Source organism: Giraffa tippelskirchi, chromosome 9 (genome assembly GCF_054371585.1).
Source record: "Giraffa tippelskirchi isolate mGirTip1 chromosome 9, T2T-mGirTip1v1.2.pri, whole genome shotgun sequence".
Classification (NCBI taxonomy): Eukaryota; Metazoa; Chordata; class Mammalia; order Artiodactyla; family Giraffidae; genus Giraffa; species Giraffa tippelskirchi.
In genome coordinates this window covers 108,347,530-108,369,760 of record NC_137283.1, presented here as the reverse complement: position 1 = coordinate 108,369,760, position 22,231 = coordinate 108,347,530, and the positions used below count along the sequence as shown (strand labels likewise).

The 22,231-nt window shown below is 42.8% G+C and overlaps 1 protein-coding gene across 14 annotated transcripts in view; it reads left to right on the top strand.

Moving 5' to 3' along the window:
- Positions 1-22,231, top strand: part of ARMC2 (armadillo repeat containing 2) — a 246,475-nt gene that overhangs the window by 3,638 nt on the left and 220,606 nt on the right. For 10 of the 14 annotated variants that reach the window (XR_014064461.1, XM_081526725.1, XM_081526727.1 and 7 more), the window contains exon 2: positions 3,510-3,673. The gene's annotated coding sequence lies outside the window, so the exon portion shown is untranslated. Of the gene's footprint in view, positions 1-125; positions 323-3,509; positions 3,674-22,231 lie in introns of all 14 variants that reach the window. The other 4 variants (XM_081526729.1, XM_081526726.1, XM_081526731.1 and 1 more) reach the window with 2 other exon arrangements.

Here is a 22,231-nt window from a genome sequence, read left to right as displayed (position 1 = left end):
TGGCAACGTAATGTCTCTGCTTTTTAATATGCTATCTAGGTCCATATCTTGGTTGTTATAAATAATGCTGCTATGAATATTGGGGTGCAGGTAGCTTTCTGAATTAGTACTTTTGCTTCTTTCAGATATATATAACCAGAAGTGGAATTGCTGGGTCATATGGTAGGTCCAATTTTAGTTTTTTGAGGAATCTGAATATTGTTTCCCAAAGAGGCTACACCAACATTCCCACCAACAGGGTACAATGGTTTTCTTTCTTCTACATCCTCGCCAACATTTGTTATGTGTCCTTTTTGATGACAGTCATTCTATCAAGTCTCAGGTGATATCTCCTTGTGGTTTTGATTTGCACTGCTCTGATGATTAATGATGTTGAACATCTTTCCATGCATCCATTGTCTGTCCTTATTTTTTCCCCAGCTTTATTGAGATATAATTGACTTACAGCATTATGTAAGGTTAAGGTGTACAAGGTAGTAATTTGATATATGTATATACTGCAAAATAAGGTTAGTTAACACATCTACCACCTCACACAGTTACATTTTGTGTGTGTGATGAGAACTTTCCGAATATAATCTTATCAACTTTCAAATATACAATACAGTATTGTGAATTATAGTCACCATGCTGTATAATACATCCCTAGAACTTACTCATCTTATAACTGAAAGTTTATAAAAACATTTTTACCATCTTCACCCATTTTCCCACCTCCACACCCTTCCCTTTAGCAACAGCCAATCTGTCCTCTGTTCCTATGAGTTTGGTAATTTTAGATGTCACATATAATGAAAGCCTATAGTGTTTGTTTTCTTCCCTCCTTACTGTTGTATCTGTCCTTTTGCAAAGTACTAGCTGACTGCCCCACCTACTTCTGTAATTCTGCGCTTCCCTCTCCCTGCCCCTCCCACCACATTCTCAGAGCTGAACCAGCCACTTGGCCCCAGCTAGGAGTGGTCAGTTCCATAGAGCCCAATTCCAGGGCTTGCTGAGGGAGGGTAGATTCTATCCTGCTAGACCTGGGTGGGGCCTTGGAGGTCTTCTGGTCCCTCCCATGTGATATGAGGAAGTGAAACCAGAGACACTGGCCCTGAACTTCTCAATACCACAGAAGGAGTCAGTGCCAGGTCCACGAATGAACTGTCTGGGATTCATTTTCAATAAATTCTCTTTCCCCCATTCTTTCTGTATACACCAGGATGGAAAAAGGAGCCAACTTTTCTGGAGACTCAGGACCCATTTGTCAGGAAAGCACATACAAAAGCCAGAGAATGCAGCCTGGGGAGATGGAAGATGCCAGTCAGGACTCACTAGTGTCTAGGAATGGAAGGCAAAATGGCAGAGTAAATGATTTCTAGTACTTAGAAAGTTCCCCTGAAATGGTTCTAGGTTCTCAAGAGCTTCAGAATGAAGGCTAAGTTATTCCTGTTAAAGATATACTGAGAGGACTCTTTCTCTTGGCAGAATTCTTTTTTTTTTTTTTTTCCTTCTATTTTTACACCTTAAAATGGGAATTTCAAAGGCTCACTTGCAGGAAGGGGAGAGGCCTATGAGGGGAAGAATAGTGAGTCACTGCAGAAAACCAAGGGCTTAGGAGGGGGAGGGAGCTGATGCTCTGAAACAGGGAAGATGAGGTCTTTTCAGTCACAGCATGTGTCAGTCATTCCAGCTTGGCAAATGGCAGTGAACCTAGAAGGACTTTCTTTCATAGCGGAATCAGGAACCTAAGCCTTAGGATATTTTGCATTTAAGTAAATATTTTGCTGGAAATTTTTAAAAAGTTAAAAGGATTAAAGACTTGGAATATGTCAAATATGTAGAATCAGGCCCAGGCATTACCTTAAGAGAGGAGTGTGTTTAGTTTAGGTTTTGTTTTTTTTTCATTTTTAAACTATTGCCTCAGAAATCAGTATGTGGTATATTTTGCTGCATGAAAATTTTAAGTGGCAAATGTTTTTAGTTGTTTGAACATGAAGATACTTATCAGAAATACAAAACAGTCCAAAGCCCCCTTTCCAGATCCTAATATACAATCAGAGGTCCACAATTCATCTTTAATCAGATACAGTCAAGAGATCCCTGGTATTTAGTAGTCTGAACTCTTCTCAGGACTATGGTATGTCTTAAATCAAAACCACGTCTCAGTTCTGGATGTGGGTTTACATTATGAGTGGTGACTTTTAACTTCATTCCAGCTGATTTATGATACAAGTGAGGCATGGAGTTTGGCTCATAGCAGTAATTCATGTTCTGCGATGGAGCTCCAAGTATCCAGAAATATCATGTTGTCTAGGTGGCCAGTCCAATGAACCTGAGTCACTGTCATGGGATTCATGCTTGATAATTCAGCCATACCCCCTGGGCTTCAACTCCAGAGTCTGGCCAGAGGGATGTATGTGTGATTCACACTGTCTAATCTGTGATGCTCTCCTTAAATTATGACTTCATTTCCCCCAAATAACGCTTCAGTGGTTCAAATCTGTGCCACAGTGGCAGCTGGGGCAGTTCAGGGAAAGAAAGGTTGTTTCTGAGTCCTCTTGCAACCACATGCCTGGGTGAACAGGACACCTGTATTTCCATGTTCACATGACAAATGCTCTCCTCCCCAGAGCCACAGCTCCCTGCCTTCAGATGATTTATACCATTGTAAGAAGGTAGGCTTGTCAGAGTACGTTAATGCTAACAAGACCCACATCTGAGGAAGTGGCATAGGAAATCTCTCCCAGCTCCCCAAACCCTGCCATTTGCCTGCGTGAAAACAGACTAGATGTGTGCACTCTTCCAAGTGTCTCATAAAAGGCCACAGAGGAGGGCACGGGCATGAAGAAAACCACTGCCTTAATTACCTCCTCCCTCTCTTCATACCTGTGAGGAGCCTCAGCTGCCAGGCTCACAGGCCTTCTGATGAGGGCCTAGCAGAAAGTGGGCCCACTGGCCTCTCCATTAACTTGAATAAAATGTCCCATCCACACATAAGAACTCCTTTGCCCATGTTTAGACCAATGTCCCAAATTTCTGATAGGCATGTAGTTATCCCCTAACAAATTCATATGCACAAACTAATTGGGTAAATATTGAGATTTGCTAAAAACCTGAGACCTGACACACCCCAGTGGAGGAGATGGTCAAGAAAGCTAATGCCTCTCTCTTGTTCTTAAGACAAGAGGAGAAGAAGCCAAGCTTTCCTGCAAGGTGGATACAGCAGAGCACCCAGGATATGGGGCAGGGTGGGACAGAAATGACAACTAAGTCCATCTCACAGGCTTAATCCAAAGAGTTTCTAGTGATCGCCTCTAGCACCTTGTTAAGAAGTGTTCTAGGCAGCATCTAGGCTCACCAGGAAAGAAGTTGTGATGGTTAAGCCAAGTCTGCTTTGAACATGGGGTAGAGAGGTGGCAAAGTTTGCCATCCTGGGTAGGTACCTACACAATAGCTAAAAATTCTGTTGATCAGTTCATCCAGCAGGTAAGCTAGATCAAATTTAATTTTGCCTGCGATTTCTACAGGTTTTCTCAGTATCCAATACCGACTGGAAGAAGCTCCTGCCAGCCATGTAAGGAGAACTTCAGGCTCTAATCAGGGAGAGCCTTGGAGAGCTGAGGAGATTCCCCAACTTCTTCCTGCTCATCATTTTCAGTGCCCAACATCCATTTCCACAGAGGAATTAGCGGTAAGTTCTCTAAAAGGGGAAATGATTGCTGATTTGCTTGTTTTGAGGGATGAGATAGAAGAGAGGAGTTGGGGAGAATGTGCTTTGCCCAAGAGCTGGTCACAGGAGAAGAAAGTGCTCTTTGTTGGTTGTAGCAGCTCTGGACCGGAAAGAAAGCAGGTCAAACACCTGGGCCTGTGTACTGGCGCTGTGCTGTCCTCCTGGGAGGATAGATGTGTTGGGTGGGGTGGGCCATGGGTAGGTGACATAGACACTGAACAGGTAGGAGTCCTGTTTAAAATGACATGTGTCATCAGTGTAGCACCTGCCTTCTAGCATTGATGGAGGGAGCTACGATTTGGCTGCTGTGCGGCAGTGCACTGGGTAGATAAGGCGCGACCAGGGAAGCTGGAAGAAGGCTTGAGGAGCTGTGGGGACTGCAGACATGTTTATTCTCTCTGGGCGGCAGCAGCAGCAGCAGCAGCAAGGAGTCTTCAAAGACTACTGATATACTAAGACAGACAAAAGTGGCCCATTGCCAACTGGGCATGCAGGCCAAGTACTACCAAGGTCAGCAATATCATTGTTTACAAAATATAAGAGATCAAGCCCAGAGTCTTTGGAGTGGGACCACTGACTCAAAGACCCTAGACTACCAGAGAACTAACCCTAGGGAGTGTCAGATAGTGAGAACTCACACAAAGTAAACCACCTGAATACAACAATCAGCATCACCCAACTACCAGTAGCACCCTGTGCAGGACACCTCATCTAAACAAGCAAAACAAAAATACAAACTAAATCATCAGCAGACAGGATTACCACCTCACTCAGCCTTGCCCATCAGAAGAAAAACAAACAAACAAACAAAAACTCGATACAAATCTCACCCTATATGAAGCTTACACAAACCACTGGACCAATCTTAGGAGGGCAGAAACCAAAAGGAAGAAATAATTCAACCTTGAAGCCTGGGAAAAGGAGACCTCAAACACAATAAGTTAAAAAAAAAATAATGAAAAGGCAGAGAAATATTACACAAATGAAGGAACAAACTAGAAACACAGAAAAAAGAGGAAATAAATAAACTACCTGAAAAAGAATTCAGAATAATGATAGTAAAGATGATCAAAAACCTTGAAAACAAAATGGAGAAAATGCAAGAATCAACTAACAAAGAGCTAGGAGAACTGGCGAATAACCATACAGAGACAAACAATTACTGAAGTTAAAAATGCTCTGGAAGGAATCAATAGCAGAATATCTGAAGGAGAAGAACGAATCAGTGAGCTGGAAGATAAAATGGTGGAAATAACTTCTGAAGAGCAGAATAAAGTAAAAATAATGAAAAGAGCTGAAGGTAATCTCAGAGACCTCTGGGACAATATCAAATGTACCAACATTCGAATTATAAGGGTCTCAGAAGAAGAAGAGAAAAAGAAAGGGTATGAGAAAATTTTTGAAAAGATTATAGTTGAAAATTTCCCCAACGTGGAAAAGGAAGTAGTCAATCAAGTCCAAGAGGCACAAAGAGTCTCATACAGAATAAACCTAAGGAGAAACATGCCACAACACATACTAATCAAGCTAACAAAGACTAAACACAAAGAAAGAATATTAAAAGCAGCAAAGGAGAAGCAACAACTAACATAAAAGGGAAACCACATACTCTTAACAGCTGATCTTTCAGCAGAAACCCTGCAGGCCAGAAGGGAATGGCAAGATATATTTAAAGTACTGAAATGGAAAAATCTACAACCAAGATTATTGTACGCAGCAAGGATCTCTTTCAAAATTGATGGAGAAATAAAAAGCTTTTCAGACAAGCAAAAGTTAAGAGAATTCAGTACCACCAAACCAGCTTTACAACAAATGTTAAAGGGACTTATGTAGTGAAGAAATATAAGAGAAGAAAACAGATCTACAAAATCACCCCAAACAATTAAGAAAACGGCAATAGGAACATATATATCAATAATTACTTTAAATGTAAATGGATTAAATGCTCCAACCAAAAGACACAGACTGGCTGAATGGATACAAAAACAAGACCCATATATGTGCTGTCTACAAGAAAGCCACTTCAGACCTAAAGACACATAAACTGAAAGTGAGAGGATGGAAAAATATATTCCATGCAAATGGAAAGCAAAAGAAAGCTGGAGTAGCAATCTTCATATCAGACAAAATAGACCTTAAAATAAAGAAGATTACAAGAGATAAGGAAGGACACTACATAATGATCAAGGAATCAATCCAAGAGGAAGACAACAAATGTAAATATCTGTGCACCCAACCTAGGAGCACCTCAATACATAAGACAAACACTAACAGACAAAAGGAGAAATTGACAGTAACACAGTAACAGTGGGAGACTTTAATACCCCACTCACACCAATGGACCCATCATCAAAACTGAAAATTAAGAAGGAAACACAAATCTTAAATGATACATTAGATGAGATGGATCTCATTGATATCTTCAGGACATTCCATCCAAATGCAGAAGAATACACCTTCTTCTCAAGTGCACATGGAACATTCTCCAGGATAGACCACATCTTGGGTCACAAATCAAACCTCAGTAAATTTAAGAAAATTCAAATCATATCAAGCATCTTCTCCCATCACAATGCTATGAGACTAGATATCAATTATAAGAAAAAAGATGTAAGAAACACAAACACATGGAGATTGAACAACACATTTCTAAATAACCAACAGGTTACTGAAGAAGTCAAAAGAGAAATCAAAAAATTTCTGGGAACAAATGACAATGAAAACATGACAACTCAAAACCTATGGGATGTAGCAAAAGTAGTTCTAAGAGGGAAGTTTATAGCAATACAGTCCTACCTCAAGAAACAAGAAAAACATGGAATAGACAACCTAACTTTACACCTGAAACAACTGGAAAAAGAAGAACAAAAAAACCCCAAAATCAGTAGAAGGAAAGAAATCACAAAGATCCGAGCAGAAATAAATGCCAAAGAAATGAAAGAAACAATAGTAAAGATGAATAAAACTAAAAGCCGGTTCTTTGAGAAGATAAAATCGACAAAACTTTAGCCAGATTCTCTATGACCTATCTCCTAGAATAACACAAATAAAAACAAAAGTAAATAAGTGGGACCTGATTAAACTTAAAAGCTTTTGCAAAGCAAAGGAAACTATAAGCAAGGTGAAAAGACAGCCCTCTCAATGGGAGAAAATAATAGCAAACGAAGCAACTGACAAAGGACTAATTTCCAAAATATGCAAGCAGCTGATACAACTCAATGCCAGAAAAATAAACAACCCAATCAAAAAGTGGGAAAAAGACCTAACAGACATTTCTCCAAAGAAGACATAGAGATGGCTAACACACATATGAAAAGATTTTCAACATCGTTCATTATTAGAGAAATGCAAATCAAAACTACAATGAGATATCAACTCACACCAGTCAGAATGGCCATCATCAAAAAGTCTACAAACAATAAATGCTGGAGAGGGTGTGGAGAAAAGGGAACGCTCTTGCACTGTTGGTGGGAATGTAAATTGATACAGCCACTATGGAAGACTGTACGGAGATTCCTTAAAAAACTAGGAATAAAACCACCATATGACCCAGCAATCCCACTCCTAGGCATATACCCTGAGTAAACCAAAATTGAAAAAGACACATGTATCCCATTGTTCATTGCAGCACTATTTACAGTAGCTAGAACACAGAAGCAACCTACATGTCCATCAACAGATGAATGGATAAAGAAGATGTGGTACATATACACAATGGAATACTACTCAGCCATAAAAAGGAACACATTTGAGTCAGTTCTGATGAGGGGGATGAACCTAGAACCTATTATACAGAGTGAAGTAAATCAGAAAGAGAAAGATAAATATCATATTCTAACCTATATGGAATCTAGAAAAATGGTACTGAAGAATTTATTTACAGGGCAGCAATGGAAAAACAGACATAGAGAATAGACTATGGACATGGGGAGAGGGGAGGAGAGGGTGAGATGTATAGAGAGAGTAACATGGAAACTTATATTACCATATGTAAAATTGATAGCTGAGGGGAATTTGCTCTATGGCTCAGGAAACTCAAACAGGGGCTCTGTATCCACCTAGAAGGGGGAGATAGGAGGAAGGTTCAGGAGGGAGGGGATATGTGTATACCTATGGCTGATTCACGTTGAGGTTTGACAGAAAACAATGAAATTCTGTAAAGAAGCAATTATCCTTCAATAAAGAAAATAAATTTAAAAAAACAAAAAATGACATGTTTAAAATGACACTGAGTGGTTTTCTGACTCTTCCTCTTATTAAATGATGATTAAAGGAAAATATTGATAATTTAACCATATAAGTAGGAATAAAAGGTACTGACCTACAGTTTAGGTAAGGAGGACATCCATGGAGGTACAAAAATGTTAGCTTCACAGTCAAAGACTTGGCCTTTCCTTCTGTAGAAATAGAATCTATTTCTACTTCTAAATTTATAAATCTACAAAATTACAGAAATGGACTACAGCAAGCTGACAGGTGTCTCCTGGTTTAATTTTTATTTGTGAATATCATGAAGGCTGAACTGATCTCTAATTTCTACATCACAAAAAAGTTTCTATCCCTAGTAAACTTGCTGCTTTCACTATTTTATATTTGTTCCTAAAGCACTGGGGTCAGTACCCAATTAAGTCGTTTAAGCAAAGTCAGTATAAATTCTTTTTCATGGCCCAAATATTTTTTGAAAAATGAAGAAAAACAAAATATGCTAATTTTTCCTTGGAAAATTAGCTGAGGCTATTTTATGAATTGAAAGTCTTAAAATTAAATCATTTCACTTGAAAGAAGCCGGAGAACATATTCGTTCTCAATGCTTCCTGCCTCTTGTCTGGTTGGTGGACATTTGCAGAGAGTTGATGTGCCAAAATTCTACAAGTCTGGTCTTTAAACCTGTTTTCCAAGCCTGCCCTCCAGTTGTTTGTGGAGAAACATGCCTTTCATGGTAAATGGAAACATATCCAGTGTCAAGTTCCATGCTCTTAACTCTAAAATTAGAAAGTCTTGGTGTGGGAGGAGGGCAGTGAATGTAGGAATGACGGTAGTTACTCAGAAAGAAACGCAAATTAGATGGGACTGTACAGATTTTGTAATATGTGTTTTCTTTCATTTTTCTCACGAAACCAGGGATTTTTATAAGAGGAGCAAAGAAGGGGGTGGGGTGCAGGATATCCGTCCAAGGAGAGGGCGAGAAGAGAGCCATGGTCCTTGGTTTAGAGTTTGTAACAAAACAGGAAGCTGCACCTCTGACCTGGCCCTAATTCCTTTCACCCCATAAATAGCCTAGTCCTCTGTTTTCTTCATTTTTACTTCTCTTTTTAAAATAATTAAAAAAAAATTTGTATTGGAGTATAGTTGATTGACAATGTTGTGTTAGTTTCAGGTATACAGCAAAGTGATTCAGTTATACATATACATATGTCTATTCTTTTTCAAATTCTTTTCCTATTTGGTTTATTACAGCATTGAGCAGCATCCTCTGTGCTATCTACAGTACATCCTTGTTGGTTATCTATTTTCAATATAGCATGTACATGTCACTCCCAAACTCCCAATCTATTCCTACCCCTGACCCTTCCCCACTAGTAACCATGAGTTCCATTCTCAAAGACTGTGAGTCTGTTTCTGTTTTGTAAATAAGTTCATTTGTATCATTTTTTAGATGCTATATATAAGTGATGTGGTATATTTGTCTTTCTTTGACTTATTTCACTCACTATGATAATCTCCAGGTCCATCCATGTTGCTACAAATGGCATTATTTCATTCTTTTTAATGGCTGTGTAATGTTCCATTGTATATACGTACCACACCTTTTTTATTCTCCGTTTATCTGTTGATGGACATTTAGGACATTGCTTCCATGTCCTGGCTGTTTGTTGTAAATAGTGGTGCTGTGAGCATAGCGGTGCATGTATCTGTTTGAATTATGATTTTCTTTAGATATATGCCCAGTAGTGGGATTGCTGGATCATATGGTAAATATATTTTTAGTTTCTTAGGGAATCTCCATACTGTTTTCCAGAGTGGCTGCACCAATTTATGTTCCCACCAACAGTGTAAGAGGGTTCCCTTTTCTGTACACCCTCTCCAGCATTTATTGTTTGTAGACTTTGTGGACATTCTGACTGGTGTGAGGTGATAACTCATTGTGGTTTTGATTTGCATGTCTCTAATAATTAGCGATGTTGAGCCTCTTTTATGTGTTTCTTGGCCATCTGTATCTTCATTTTCACTTTTAAAAGCGAAGTGGAAAGGGCAATGCATAGGTGATAAAGGGTAAGTAGATAGATATGTCTGTGCATGCGTGTGCACACTTGTTTAACTTTTAGAAAGTTCTGAAAACCTGCAGTTCTATCTCCAAACTTTCCCTGCAAAGCAACCTCCTCCTATCTTCTTCTTTCCAGTGTATTTGTCCTGACCCTTCTGTGTTTCTGAGCTAAACTGTGGTGGTGTGGGTCCTATCTTCTGTGTTTCTGAGTGTCCGGCTGCCAGAGATGCAGAGATGGGATGAGAGGGAAGAAGGGGTATGTGTCCAGGCACATTCTCCTGCTGGGGCAAAGATGTGGTTTTCTTTCTTTTGGCTCTACCAGATGAGGAGGAAGTAAGTAGATGAGCTCCTTGCCCTGGGTCCAGTTAATATGAGCAGTTTTGCCCTGCCAATCAAAGCAAAGTTTTGCCAGACTCATTCTACATCTGTTCATTTGTTTTACTTCTGCCTTTGTTTAGGTCTTAGGTCATTTTACCTAAATGTTAGCTCTTCCTTTCACATATACCATGGTCATTTAGCCTCTGGACTGCAGGGACTGGGCTTTATTTATCTAAGTCTGTCTTCAGGGCTTGATACAGTGTCTGGTACATCAGGAGAGTTCAGCAAACATTTTCACTGGCCAGTGCTCTTTAGCACACAGTCACTGATGTCCACCATGTATAAGACCCATACCCAGGACTGTGAGTGAAGGGGTGGTGGGGGGTGGGGTCACAAATGAGTCAGGCACCTGCAACTTACAAGATCACAGTCTGGTGGGGGAGGAAAGACACCTGCGGGGATGGGGGGGGCAGACACATCCAGGCTCCTGAGCCTCTAAATCTGACCCAGTGCTTGGCACATAGTTACATGTGCTTGTTGGTTAACTTTGCATGTTTGAATCCAGGAAATACTCACTTCTGAGTGGTGTTTCAGGTTCTGAGCCTCCATACGTCCTCTTTTTAAAAAAACTTTATTTATTTTAATTGGCGCCTAACTTCCATACTTCTAAAGTCAGCCTTGACAGCCTAGCAGCCACCCCTTGTGAGGCTCATCTCTCTCCAGTCTTCGAGGGGCTTTGACTTTGTTCCTTCCCCGCATTCTGTGACACCTCTTCCCCGTTTCTCGCAGCCCATCGCTCGCCACGTGGAGGCCTTCTCATGAGCAAACCTGGTGTGATGTCCAACAGTGGTTAACGGTTGTAATAAAATAGCCAGAATGCATCTCAAGTAGAACGTGGGCTTCATTCTGGAAAACTCCATCACTACTGTTGGTCTATGAAGCAGAGGGCTCTGAGGACAAGATTTGCAGCCTGGCCCGCCAAGAGGAGTGGGGTGAAGAGGAGAAGGACACATTTATTCTCATTAAGTGAAAGGTTAACAAGGCCAGCAGGGTTCCGTTGGTTGCTAGCTGGGGACAGTGGTGATGGTCAGAGACGGACAGGAGGCTGCAGTCTGGTGTTGAGCTGTGGGAGGAGCAGGGAAATCCTGGAGAGTCTGCTGCTTTGTTTTAAACAATTGAAATAATGTTGCCAAAGGGGGTAAGTTAGAAATCTGAACCTCATGGCTGAAGTTATTGGACAATTGTCCATTTATTTGACATTAAAATGTGTAAATAAACACCCTTAGGTAGTGCGGAAATGCAATACCACAAGATGATCCCAGAGGAGGCAGCACCCCCCAGGTCTCCATTTTAATGTGATTCCTGTCCAGGGGTGGGTGCACTGGAGGCATCCTTTGTGCCTATGTCTTGACTGTAGATGCGTGGGGTAGGGGGTTCTGGGGAGAAGATGGCAGTGAGCCTCTTCTGCAGCCTAGCTCTAACACCTGGCTTCAGAACAGTGAGACCCTTTGAGAAACTAGACAAAGCCATGGACACGTCTTCCTACTCACCATACACACCATGTAGAGCACAGGAACAGATGCAGTTTCAGAGGCTTCCTAGGTCCCCTGAGTTTCATAATTTCTTCGTTCCCAATGGTGTGGCCTCCCTTAACCTCCAGAATCAACTCTGAGCCCTTAGCACAGTGCTCAAACCTCCCAAGGCACAGCCCAACCTCCCCCTTAGCCCCAGGTCCCACTCTGCATGTTGGTACCAGGCCCAGAGGAGCTGGAGGTTCCCTAAGGTGCCAGGCACATCCAGGCTCCAGGCCTGTGCTCCCTGGCAATCTTTCCGCCTGCTTCTCTTTCCCTGCTAAATCCCAATTCACTTCTCAAGGTTCCTTTTGCACTGATGCTGCTTGAATGAGGGCTTCTCCCCTCCTTTCAGATGGAAGTAATAGCTCTCCTGTTAGCATTTGCAAAGTGCTTGGACTTTATTACATGCGTCGGATAATGCTGGCTATTATTGCACATCTTATGTGTGTCACATGATACTGTCTACACCAAAGGATTATAAACTATTTGAGGGCAATTGTGTATGTCAGTCTACCAGGTATCCTTATTAGGGGTCAGTGAAATGTCCAATCTTGAGGTTTGAGTGGCTTAGAAATGCTGGAAAGAATATAAAATAATGCAAAGAAGCTCCACTGCCTTGAAATGAACACAGATCTGGGCAGGGATGGGGCTGCAGATGCCCAAGATCCTGCAAAGACGAGAGAAGGGCTTGGCTGAGTGTGCCTGGCAGGTCCCACCCAGCAGAAGCTCGGACCCTGACACCTTGTTCGGGGCTAAAAAGCAAAGGGAAAGCTCAGAGAATGCAAGATGGCATGAAATGGGCTTTAAAAAATGATTATAACATATTTTTTTTTTTTTTGGCATATGGCATCTAGCAAACAGTTTTCTGGCAAAAAGCTACTGTCAATCATATTTTATGTGAAACTCCAACCCTCACAGCATTTTTGACTCTTAAAGTTCCCTCTCTTTTTCTCAAACCAAAGGGTTCTTTGCTCTTCACCAAACAATTTAGGCCTTGTTCTCATTTTTCACTTGGGATGTTTAAAATGCTCTCAGGAAACAGTCCTACCATTCATAAATTCCAAATATATCCATGAGCCTTTATTATTCTTCAAGGTTACAGGAATTTTCCTTGGAAACTATTTGAATTTGCGTAGAATTTTTGCCTTTCATGTCTCTTCTTGCTTTTAAAATGAGTTTCGGTAAATAGAAGTCTCTGAACTGATATTTACTTTTTTTTTTTTTAATTTTGCCACATTTAGCCTGCCTAAATATGCTTTGTCATTAAAAAACAAAAAGTAATTTCAGACTCTCCCCCTAAAGTTCCTTTTAAAAATTAACTGGGCAAGATATCACAGCGTGTCATTTGTTACCTTAAAAGCATTAAGCTGGTATTGACATTAAAAGAAGAAGCCAACTGAACATAAAAAAGACATCTTTTGGCATCTCTTTTAACAATCTGAACAAAACCTCGAAAGCAATTCCACCTTCTGGTCCCAACTTTGTAAATCAGACCCCTGAGGATGCCAAATTTCAAGAGCTCTTTTTATGCTGAGACAATCCTCCAAAGAGAATGAAATATATTGGGTGTTACCAGTGGAAAGGAAAGCTTGCACATCTGAGGCACCGAGGGGAGGATGCTGCCTGCCTCACTTCTCACCCAACATTTTGGAGTGGAAAATGACAGCCTTGGCACGGCAGCCTCTCCCATACGGCAAGTGTGTTGGCTGCAGAGGCACTTCCAGATCCCAGCAATCTGTCCCATCCAGGCCCAGCACAAGCTGTGGAGCCCAACCTGGAGCTGGATTCTGCAACAGGCTCCTGCGTCACCACTGGGACCCTGGCAGAGGGACTGTGTATGGCTCTTCCTGGGAATGAGAGCGCTGGTTGGCCCAGCGGGCCCTGCTAGGGCAGAGTTGAAGAAACCTCTAAAGCATATATAAAAATGGAGAAACATCTCTCCTAACACTGCCCTAAAACTATTTAAAAGGGGCGCCTGAGGGGTCCTGAAATGCTCTATATGCTCTTGTACAGTTGGGTTTGATCAGGTCAGGTGGGAAACTCACAGATTTGGGATCATGTGACCTGAGGTCATCACACTTCCTCCTTTAGTAGGTGTGCATCATCAGAAATGTCGTTTCACCTCTCTGGACCGGAGAATAACATCTTCTTCTCTCTAGGCTGCTGTGGAAAGTGAGTTGATGACCTGTAAAATGCCACTAAACAGAGGCAATGACATCATGATTATCCAGGGCTCTGCACTAAGAGTCGTACCCTGAGAAGGCACCCTGACCTCCAGGCAACTAGCTTTTGACTTGTGTTTACCTAGACCTTTGGCTTTATGTTTATTTTTCGAGGCTCGTCACCCTGCCCTGTGCTCACCTGTCCTTCTGCTTCACCAGGTACCTTTAGGCGAGCCCTTCCCCCACACCTTACCTATGCCTCTGCCACTCCCTCTGGAGGATATGTCTGCTCCCTAACCCCACCTGTCTCCAGGAGACTCACAGGGCAAATCAGTTTTACTCACTGAACCAGCATTTTTTGAGGCTCTACTCTGTACCCGAAGGAAGAATCATTAATAATGAGAAACTCCAGCCCTAGAAGAAGAGAGAGACCAGTGATTGGCCAGTTCTAGGCAATGCAATTAAGTTACAAGAGAAAAATGGGGATGATGCCCTGGAGACTACTGTGAGCCCTGCGCTTAAAGATCAGGGTTAGAATGGATCTTCTTGTCAACATTGTTTCACAGGCGCCTCAACAAAAGAACCTGTGCTGTGCTCATCTGGGGAGAGATGGTGAAAGCAGGGACCGTTCAGCCTTCCAGCACAGGGTTGGTCCCCGCAACACCTGGAGACCTGGGACAGAGGGGTTCCCACACTTCTCAGCAAGTTCTCAGGCCTACTGTCTGGAGAGTGTCCTGAGCAGCCTGGAGTGGAGATGTCCTGTACCAAACAGAGGGTGATGTCACACCCAGGCACTTTGCTGACGTGCCTGCTGAGAGTCATTTCTTATTGGGGCCAAAGTAACACTTAGCAATCATAGTGTTTGATAAGATGGTGATGAGTGATCAAGCCACAGTACACTGGAGAGAAATCAGGAATGCAAGAAGTCAACCTTCCCTGACTCACCAACAGGGTGACTTTTCCCAGCCACACCCTGAAGCTGGGGGAGAGGTCTCAACAGATCCCCTACCTATAGCTGAGACGTCATCTGGAGGCAGATAAGGTGAACAGGGCCCTGGACAGGTGGGCTTAGTGCCAGCTAAATTATACAGAAATGATTTCACTCATTCATTCATTCACTTGTCTGTAACTAGTTTATCAAATGCGCTGGACTTGGTGGGATATAACCAGGAAATTGCTTCTTTTTCTCTCTTTTATCACTGCCTTCCAAATTGCTCTCAAACCTTCTTTCATTGGGCAGTATCTCAGGCAGATCCCAGAACTATTCAGTCCCTTTCAGGTTATTAATGAACTGTCCTCATGTTAAAGTATTAAAAAGCCCAGTCTAATATACATTTTACAACTGTTTCCTGCCAAATTCAAAGCTATTTCATCTTCCCTCAGCTCAGGATTGACCCAAGCTCAAAAAGATTGCACAGTCTTTGATTATTGTGTTGTCTCTTGACTTTCACTAGCTGCTTCTGACTCTCCAAGGTAGAGGAAGAGTAGGGAGAAAAGGGGAAGAAGCAAAAATGTCTTTTTACTGGGTGGGGTCTGCTGTAATACAGCCACTGATGTCCTCTGAATATGGAAGTTTTTGGGTACTGGTTCCTTCTCTTGTAAGGCACTTTCATGGGCTCCTTGGACCTGCCCCATTCCCACCCACCCTCTCTGGCTGACTCTTAGGACCCTCCTTCAGATCCAGACCAATGGGATACCCCATATGGCCATCTAATGCCAGGTTCACCTCCCTGTGGCAGTCAAGGCCCTTGGCCAGTCCTATTAAGAGGACTCAAGCCCAGCTACCATTCTCAGGATCCACGTGGTCCACAGAGGAATTCTCACCTATTGTCTCTAGACCCTGCAGCTCAGCAAGCATCCACCAAGAAGGGAGATTTTATCTCTGCTCTTGGCAGACTCCCCTACTCTCTGAATTGGCCTCTTAGAGCCAGCCTCACTTGGATGGGGGAAGCACTCCCTCCCCTCCTCTGATAAGAGGAAAAGGAAAATAAATGCACAATACTTCTTATTAGAACTCCCCTGTAGTCCATCTAAAATCATATCTGTATACCTCTATCATCTATCTCTCTTGTTTAGGCCAACTCCTAACAAGGCTCACATGGAAGCTGCATCTCTCTTTGGGCCACTTGTTACCCAGCTCTGCTTTGAGCCTCAGCAAAAGTTCTCAACAGAAAAACTCCAATTTAACCTTCTGTTATTCACTACTAATAATTCATTCATCCACAATATTTATTCAGTAAACACCCAGGGGAACCACGTGCCCAGGATTATGTGCATGTGTACTCAGTGAGGAGCAAAACTGGCCCAGCCCTGACCCACTTCTGGGTGTGCTGGGTGGATTCACCATTACTGGCCTCCTAAAACCTTTCCAGAACATCTACATTTGATTAATCCAACATCCTATCAACTGGAACTCTGTTATTCAGGGCTCGCACACGATAGCTACAAAGACAGCTGTAACTTCATGTCTGTAGTATTGGTCCCAAGTGCTACAAGATCCTAAAGTGCCTTTGAGTCATCACTGATAACTTAATCATCAGAATTATTTTAGTGTTGAGTGTATTTTGCTGATATCTGATTCTTTAGCAAGTACAAACTTAGCTGTGTTTCTATTTTAATACTAAACAGACATATGCTCTAAGATACAGACAGTTCCCTATAATCAGAATATTTGCTAAATTATAACTTCCCATTATTTGACCAAACTGAGTTCAGAACATTTTCCTGTTTGTTTATAGAATACTTCATAGTTCTATAAAGTGTGTATATATGTACATATGTATATAAATTTTTTCCAGTTTTTTTGAGGGGGGCGTATGTATTTTCTTTTATTAGATTGAATTTTCCTGGTATTTTCCCTTTCATCCAAAAAATAAAAGTGCCCACTTTCCTGGCTTCAATGGATAACTCATTGAAATATTTAATTTAACTTGATTTTTTAATGCAAAATTATGTGTTTTTAAAACCCTTCTCCTGTTCTTGGCACTACTAATTGAAAACATTCAACTTAGAATGTCTGCCTTGTTCTTGAAGTTGGATTCTATGTGTTTTGATTTTGTGGGAATTTTTTTTTTTCATCTCATTAAACCTCAGTGGAGATGAAAAGTTTTGATCTTGTACAGGGAAAAACACCAGCAAATCTTTAGTGTTGCCAACTACTACATTTTAAAAAGTCTTCCATTCTAACCCCAGTTCCCTGATGTAATATATATAAATCTCATTAACCTTATAAATATGATTTTTCAGAAGCAAAGAACCTCTCCCCTCTTCCTTTATTATGTCTAATTTGCATAATAGCACATAGTCCAAGTGTTGGCAGATAATAATATCTTAAAGGGCACTGAAGTATAAGAATAACTGCATCCTTGCAGATGTTTTATGAAATATACCCCATTAGTCACTTTATATTTGAGAGGCAGAAAAATAGGCACCTAACAACAGCATGCTGCTACTTGGGATTAAATAAAAGCCATTTTGCATCCAGAAGATATTGTCTTTTCTTTGGGGGGACGTGTCAGGCTAGCACATTTAATTACATAGAAAACTCTCACAAGGAGACTGGGCTGTTGATTGTCCACATGCATGACTAATGACAGTAACGATATCCCCAACGATGGCTTTTGGTGGAGGGGATGGAAGCCTTCCAGACAAGTTCATAAGTCATTCCTGTGCAGAGACCCTGAGACTCTGCTTAAGAATTGTGCTTTTCCTCTGGGAAGCCACCTTCCTGCCTCCCTCTCTTTCTCTCTGAGTGGATTCTGGAAGGGGGGGCACTGCCTGCCTCCAGAACCCAGAAGTAAGGATCTGGCACCACTTTCCCCCACTGGCCACCAGCAACCACATGAAAATGCTAAGCCCACATTAGCACCCGATTAGATTGAATTTCCAGAAGGTTCTTTTCTCACACCAACTAGGACATGTGCAAAGTAATGGGAGACAAGCAAAAGTGATGAAGGAATAAAGCATGGATAGAGCAATTGTCCTCCAATAATTGTATTTTGTTCTATACTTCTCAATATTGTACAATTATAATATTTGATAATTATTAGTTACTCAAGAATTATGGTTTATGAGTATTGTTCAATTGTCATCACCAATAGAGTGATACTTAGGTGTGTTCTTTCTATAAAACTTAATAAGTAACAAGGAAAAAAAAAACCCAACTTTCAGCAAGGGAGAATTCCTTGAGGAATTCTACGTATCTATCATTCCTTGAGGTGCTTGCATCTCGGCCAGTGCAGAGGACAGCCCACCATGGCCCCAAGGCCACTCTGCAGACATTTGCTGAGCCCCTGAGGATACATAGCCCTGACCTCTAGCAGTTTCCATTCAGCAGGGGAGCGTGGCACCCAGGAGACTTCCCAGAAGCAGGTTATTCTATCTGTGTCCTGGGGACTTGGGAGCAGGCAGAAATTTTCACACTTAAGTCAATATCTTGCTTCAAGTCTTGGCCTCTGTTGGTTAATAGTGGAATGTAAAGTGAAGTAGTGCAGTGGGGATTCGCACACGTGGGGAAGCCAGGGCTGGAGGAGAGGTGGACTCTCCCTTCTCTCCTTAAAAAATAAAAACAGAAGGCAGGAAGGAAGGGAGGGAGACAGAGCAAAAAATGTTAGAAATCGTGGTGACTCTTGCACAATGTTGCAAATGTAATTAATGCCTGAATTGTGCACTTGTTGTCATTCAGTCAGTAAGTCCTGTCCAACTCTTTGTGGCCGCATGCTCTGCAGCATACCAGGCTTCCCTGTACTTCACTATCTCCCAGAGTTTGCTCAAACTCCAAATTTTAGGTTATACGTACATATTGACCACAGTTTAAAAATAGTATAATGTAATACAAACCGTTGAACTGTACATTTTCAATGGGTGAATTATATGGTCTCTGAATTTATATGTTAATAAAGCGGGTTTTTAAATTTTTTATATCCATGAGTTGTGTGTGTGTGCACACACAGACGCAGGCCAGCAGGAGAGACTGCCAGCTTCTGAGTTAATCTACTTTGGGTGGAAGTGTCAGAGTGAGGACTAGACCAAGGCATGGAGGAGAAATGTAACATATATATCCCTTGTTTACAAGTGCCCTGGAGGAAGGGAGAAAGATGTAAAGTATTGTCTGCTGCTGCTGCTGCTAAGTCGCTTCAGTCCTGTCTGACTCTGTGCGACCCCATAGACGGCAGCCCACCAGGCTCCGCCATCCCTGGGATTCTCCAGGCAAAAACACTGGAGTGTGTTGCCATTTCCTTCTCCAATGCATGAGAGTGAAAAGTGAAAGTGAAGTCACTCAGTCGCGTCCGACTCTTCGCAACCCCGTGGACTGCAGCCCACCAGGCTCCTCCATCCATGGGATTTTCCAGGCAAGAGTACTGGAGTGGGTCGCCATTGCCTTCTCCAAAAGTATTGTATGATGGATACTAAAATAATATCGTCAGAGTACAGGCTTCACATACTTTTATAAGAGGGAGGCATCTCTGCCTTTCTGCATCCTTTGTTTTCAAAGTCAGAGGCATGGCCAGCTCTGCTGATGGAGGCCAGTGAAGTTGACAACTAATGATCAAGTTGAAGCTCCTGTACTCCCAGAAAATGCCTGACTGTGCTTAGGATTGCTGCACATCTCCTTTGATTATGCCTTGGAGCCAGTGTTCCTTTTTCTGGAGGAACCTTCAAGATCAAGGAGGCATGGTGGAGACGATGCTGGATCTGGGTCAAAGATCACCTCCCTTCCTGGGAGACCTTGAGGGCTGGCCAGTCGCCTGGGCTTCTTTGGCCGTAAAATATCGATGGTGATTCCCATGTCTTCTCCTTGGAGAAACGTGAGAAGCGAAATCCAAACGAGATAACAAGTGAGCCTTCAGTAACTGTGAATCACCGCCCTTGTGGAAGGTGGTCTGGATGTACATAATAGAAAACCTAATACATGAGCAAAAAAAAACAAAACGATACTGGGAGTTGAAAGGATACTGGGAAATCTCTTAGAAACCAGGGGCAGGGAGTGAGCCTGGATGCAGAAATGGGGTCTGGAGAGCTGGAAGCTCACTCCCTCTGGCTCCTCTGCATGTCCATCTGTCTTCATGTCCCTCCCTCTCTGCAGGCTGACTTCTGTTGCTCTGGCCTGCAGGCCAAATATGGCCACCCTGTGGCACCTGTGATTACATGCCTCTGTTTAAACCATGAGCCCAGACTTTTCTCTCACGTCCTCACTTATGGTTCAGCCTCGGCAGGCAATCATGCCTTGTCTGCTGAGCCGTGAGTGTGGGCAGGGGTCACAAAGATAAACGTGGTCATCCTCTGTCCATCCCTGTTGGTAAGAACAGGACAGGCACCAGGAGAGGTGGCTCCTACAAAGACGATGGCAAAATCTAGTGGTCTGATTACAACAGTCAACGGAAGGGTGGCATTTGATTTTAAGAACCTCCTTTCATACTGTCCTTGTCTCTGCTGTCTTCTGAGAGTCCTGTCCTGTGAGCCCTGTGGAACTTGGCCCTGGCTGGGAGCTGGGGCCCAGCAAAGTGAACCACGGTGATGCTGGGGGCCCCTCAGAGAGTGGAGCTGGGCTTGTGGGATGCTTCAGGGGCCCAGAAGCCACCCTGCAGCTGAAGTGGGACCAGGCTGTTCTGCTTGTGCTCAGGGACCCCTGTGCATTTCTCACAAAATGTCTTGCAAATGAGAGTGGTAGGTACAGGTCATAGGAGGGCTTCCCATGTGGTGCTAGGGGTAAAAAACCCGCTTGCCAATGCAGGAGATATAAGAGATATGGGTTCAATCCCTGGGTTGGGAAGATTCCTTGGAGAAAGGCATGACAACCCATGCCAGTATTCTTGCCTGGAGAATCCCAATGGACAGAGGAGACTGGTGGGCTGCAGCCTGTATGGTCTCAAAGAGTTGGACACAACTGAAGTGACTGAGCATGCACTCATGCATAAGTTGTAGGAACCCATTTCAAGCTAGCTTCAGCAGAGTAGGAGACTTTTTCTGGGTTTGCTTTTCTGGATCCCTCTGTCCCATCCCACCTGCTGCCCTTTGAGCCACTTCACTGTTTCCCGGCTCTCCACCCAGAGATAGACACAGTGAGTCCTGTACTGATCTCCTCCCATGAAAGGACAGTGGAGAAGATGCTGAACTAAGAGCTGCTGACTTTTTTCCTCCTTTTCCTTTTATTGCCCATGGTCTGCAATTACTCGTTCCACTCTTGGCCTTCAGAGCTGTGAGAGGGTGAGCAGGTGTTGAGAGCAACTTTGCTTTTTTTGAGTCAATCTCGTTACGTGGAAAAGGTCCAACTCTCTCGGGGGAGCTGGCAGCTCCTCCAAGGCCAGACCACTGGGCAAGGCTCCCGATAGCAGTGCTAGCCTGTTCGGTGTCACAAGGAGCTGGGCCAGGCCTGCTCGCCTCTGCCCCCAAGAGCAGGCTGCTTTTCAAACAGATGTACAGATAATTGACTGTCATAGGTAGACTGCAAAGGTGTACCAGGCTTGCAGAAAAGAGAAAAGAACTCTGAGCTGAGGACACTTCTGCCCCTCAGGTCTGTGCCCTCCTTCCATCTTTCCTCCACCCTCCTGTGCTGTTGGACATGGAGGAGCCAGTTACTCACCAGTAGGTCTGCTCCATGTGCTGTGGAAGGTGCTGGGGGTGGGAAGGGCGAAGGGGAGGTGTGCAGAAGAGCAGGCCTTACCTGCATCTAAGTGCACAAACCCACTGGAGGTCCCTGCAGGACTTGAGCCTTAAGGATTAACCCTTAAGAAGCCACCAAGACAAATAAGTACGTGATTACATTCACGGCTAGTTACTTAATAATAATAATCGGCATCTGTTCCTGGCACAGTTCTAATCCGCTTACACTTGTCAGTTCATTTAATCTTCACAGTGCTACAAGGTAGACACTTTGATTAGCTTCATTTTACAAATAAGAAAATCGAGGCACAGACTGGTTAAATACTGGGCCCAGTTTCACAGAGCAAATCAGTGACAGGACCAGGATTTGAACACAGATAGCCCCTCTCCAGAGTCACTCCTCCAACTGCTTCCTAGGTTATCGACCTCTCACGCAGGACAGGGTGGAATCAGTCTTTGCTTTAGTGTGCTGTGATCATTTAAAAGATGCTACTAGGGAGAAGACTTATTTTTAAAGTCTAACCATTGGAAAAGCAAGTTTTAGCAACAGAAGGTTTCATGATCCATTCAAAGCTCACCGGTCAGTTTGCATGTCGCC